The sequence below is a fragment of the Galeopterus variegatus genome, unplaced genomic scaffold (genome assembly GCF_000696425.1).
Source record: "Galeopterus variegatus unplaced genomic scaffold, G_variegatus-3.0.2 Scaffold538, whole genome shotgun sequence".
Classification (NCBI taxonomy): domain Eukaryota; kingdom Metazoa; phylum Chordata; class Mammalia; order Dermoptera; family Cynocephalidae; genus Galeopterus; species Galeopterus variegatus.
Genome location: NW_007726649.1, coordinates 218,441 through 222,943, shown reverse-complemented (window position 1 = coordinate 222,943; position 4,503 = coordinate 218,441).

Sequence of the window (4,503 nt, the reverse complement as noted above, 5' to 3'; positions counted from 1 at the left end):
GGTCTTGCACCCGCACCACGCTCAGCCAGTGAGCGGGAACCGGTCTCCGCATGGGATCCGAACCCTCGGCAGGAGCGCCGCCGCGCTCCCAAGCGGCACACTCTCCAGTGTGCCACCGGGCCGGCCCAGAACCAAACTTAATGTCCATTGATGGATGATTGGATAAGGAAACTGTGGTATATATACACTATGGCATACTACTCTGCCATTAAAAAAAAGAAGGAAATACTCCCATTTGCAACAACATGGATGAACCTGGAGAAACTTATGTTTAGCGAAATAAGCAAAGCACAGAAGGATAAATACCACATGTGCTCACTCATATGTGGGAGCTAAGAGAGAAAGGATAGAAGGAAAGAAAGATCACAGTAGTGCTGTGGTCTTACAGAGGGATGGAACATTCCTAGGGCTACAAAGTGGAGTGGGGGGGGGAGAGACGAAGGGGAGGGAGGTTGGGTGATAAATGGGTGTTGACATGGGGTACAAAAGTAATTTCTGGTAATGGGTATGCCCCCAGTGTGAATCCGGCCCTCACATCATGGGCAGGAGGGGTGACAATTAGCCTTGTATCTCATGAATATTCTTAATAAGTAAAAAAACAAAACAAAACAAAACAAAAAAATCCCACAAACAAACAAAATGATGTATAGGGCTTGTGGTTAGCTCAGTTGGTTACAGTGTGGTTTTGATAACACCAAGGCCAAGGGCTTGGATCGCCATACCATCCAGCCACCAAAAGGAAAATAAAAATAAGGCTATTAATTAAAAAAACAAAAACAAAAACAAAAACAAACCTGAACAGAGCCTAAGAGACTTATGGGACACCATGAAGCAGACCAACATTCATATTATGGGTGTTTTGGAAGAAGAGAGAGAAAGGGCCAGAAAAAATATTTGAAGAAATTATGGCCAAAAGCTTTCCAAATTTGGTTAATGATACAAACCTTCAAATCCCAGAAGCTCGATGAACTCCAAGTTGGATAAACTCAAAAAGACACACACTGAAACATTCTAATCAAAAAAGAGAGAATCTTGAAAGCAGCAAGCATGAAAGACACAACTCATTACATACAAGAAATCCTCAGTAAGCTTAAAGGCCAATTTTTCATCAGAAAACATAGAGGCTAGAAGACAGTAGAATGACATATTTAAAGTGATGAAAGAAAAACTGTTAACTGAGAATTGTATATCCAACAAAATTGTCCTATAAAACAAGAGAGAAATTAAGATATAGTCAGATAAGCGAAAGCTGAGGGAGTTAATTACCCCTAACTTGTCCTACAAGAAATGCTAAAGGGAGTCTTTCAGGTTGAAATAAAAAGGCACTAGACAATAATTCAAAGCCTTATAAAATAATGATCTCCAGTAAAGGTAAATGCATGGGCAAATATATAAAAAAGTGTTATTTTTATTTTCATTTGCTACTCCACATTTTATTTTTGACTAGACTTAACAGACACATGTATAAAAAATAATCATAGATCTGTTATTGAGCACACAATGTATAAAGATACAATAAAAATGGTAACAACATAAAAGGGGAGAATATAGATATAGATGCATAGTTATATGCTTTTGAATTTAATGTGGTATCAATTTATAATGGATTACTTTAAATTTGGGGTGTTAAATTTAGTCACCATGGTAACCACAAAAAACAAGTGAGAAGAAAATAGAAGTGGTTCACTAAAACAAACAAACAAAGACAGTAATGAAAAAAATGAGGGACAAAAAATGTATAAGACACACAGAAAACAAGTACCAATATGCAGAAGTAATAATTCATTAGGAATAATTATTTCAAATGTAAATTCATTGAACTCTTCTATCAAAAAGCAAAGACTGACAGAATGGATAACTAAACATGACCCATTCATATGCTGTCTACAAGTGATTCACTTTAGATATGAAGACACAAATAAGTTGAAAGTGAAAGAGTGGAAAAAGATGTTCTATGCACATAGTAAGCAAAAGAGAGCAGAGGTGTCTATACTAATATATCAGGCAAAAAAGACTTCAAGTCAAAACCTGTTCTAATAAAGAAGGACGTTATATATTCATAAAAGGGTCAAGTTACCAAAAAGATGTAATTAAACATCTAGGCACCAAACAACAGAGACCCAAAATATTTGAAGTAAATATTGATAGAATTAAAGGAAGACAAATACTTCTACAGTAATGGTTGGAGACTTCATATACCTTTTTCAAAAATGTACAAAATATCTAGACAGAAGATAAATAAGGAAATAGAGGATTTGAGCAACACAATAAACCTACTATACCTAACAGACATATAGAGAACATTCCACCCAACAGCAGCAGAATATACATTCTTCTCAAATGCACATGAAACATTCTCCAGGTTAGATCATATGTTAGGCCACAAAAGAAGCTCCAATAAATTTTAAAAGGTTAAATCATGGAAAGTATTTTTTCTAACAAAGTAATATAACGCTACAAATTAAAATAGAAGGAAAACTGGAAAATCCACAAATATGTGGAAATTATGCAATATACTACTAAACAACCAATAGGTCAAAGAAGAAATTACAAGGAAAATTATAAAATATTTAAGACTAAGAAAAACAAAAACAAACATTAAAACTTGTAGGATGTAGTGAAAGTGCTGTGAGGGAAATTTATAACTGTAAATGCCTACATTAAAAAAGAAGAAACATAATCAATGGCCTAGCTTTATCCCTTGAGGAATTAGAAAAGGAAGAGCAAACCAAACCCAAAACTAGTAGAAAGAAGGAAATAAAGATTAGAGCAGAGATAAATAAAATAGAGAGTAGACAAATAATAGAGAGAATTAGTTCTTTGAAAGGATTGTCAAAATTGACAAACTTTTAGCTAAATTGATGAAGAAAAAAAGAAAGAAGACACTAATACTTAAAATTAGAAATGGAAGTGGGGCTACTACTGCAAATTTTACAAAAGTGAAAAGGAATTATAGGTGAATACTAAGAAGAACTGCACACCAACAAATTGGATAACCTAGATGAAATGAACAAATTCTTCGAAACATACGAATTAATGAAATTAACTCAAGATGAAATAGCAAATCTCAGTAGACCTATAAGAAGAGATTGAATCAATGATCAGAAACCTCCCAACAAGGAAAAGTCCAGAACCAGATGGATTCCCTGGTAAATTCTATCAAACATATAAAGAAGATTTAACATCAATTCTTCTCAAAGTCTTTCAAAAAATAGGAGAAAAGGGAATACATCCCATCTCATTGTGTGAGGCTGGCATTACCCTGATACCAAAGTCAGACAAAGACATCACAAAAAAATGCAGGCCAATATCCCTTATGAATATTGAAGCAAAAATCTTCAAAAAATACTACCAAGCTGAATCCAACAGCATTTTTAAAGGAAGCAAATCTTATTAAGAAATGTGCAAAGAACTTGAATAGACATTTCTCCAAAAAAGATACACAAATGGCCACCAAGCACATGAAACAATGCTCAACATCCCTATTTATTAGGGTAACACAAATCAAAACAACAATGAAGTACCATTTCTCACTTACTAGGATAACTTTAAGGAGTAAACTACCCACCCCGCAAGAAAAGAAAAACATAAAATAACAAGTGTTGACAAGGATGTGGTGAAATTAGAACACTTATACATTGCTGGTGGGAATATAAAATGGTGCAGCCACTCTGGAACCAGGTTAGTGGTTTCTCAAAAAGCTGAACATGGAATTACCATACAACTCAGCAATTTTACTCTGAGATATATACTCCAAAGAATGGAAAGCAGGGATTCAAAGAGATATTTACACACAAATATTTATACGTGATATTATTCGTAATAGTTAAAAGGTGGAAACAACCCAAGTATTCTTCAACCCATGACCAGATAAACAAAATTTGGTATATGCATACAGTGGAATATTATTCAGCCATAAAAAGAAATAGTGTTCTGATATATGCTGCAACATGGATGAGCCTTTAAAACATTATACTAAGTTAAATAAGCCAGATACAAAAGGACAAATATTGTATTATTTTACTTATAAAAATATATAGAATAGATAAATTTATAGAGACAGAAAATATATTAAATGTTACTGGAGTCTAGGGGAGGGGATAAAGGGTAGTTATTGCTTATAGTATAGAGTTTCTGTTTGTGGGGAAGCAAAAGCTTTGGAAACAGTGGTAATGTTTGTACAATAGTGTGAATGTAATTAATGCCACTGAATTGTACCATTAAAATGGTTAAAATAGCATAGTTTATCACAATAAAAAATAAAGATTCCAAATATTTTAAAAAATTACACTGCTTTGCTAAAGAAAGGAATAACATTGGCAGAAAAGGCAGATGTATTTATTGTTTTGCTTCCTTTTTTTAATGGACTTTATTTACAGGTAGACCATATTCTTATAGGCAATTAAAATGTGCTTAGTTGTCTCTTAAAAACGATATCAGATTTTTATTATTTTATAATAAACTGAGTAAAATGGATTGATAAATTGTCATATATCAACTTGA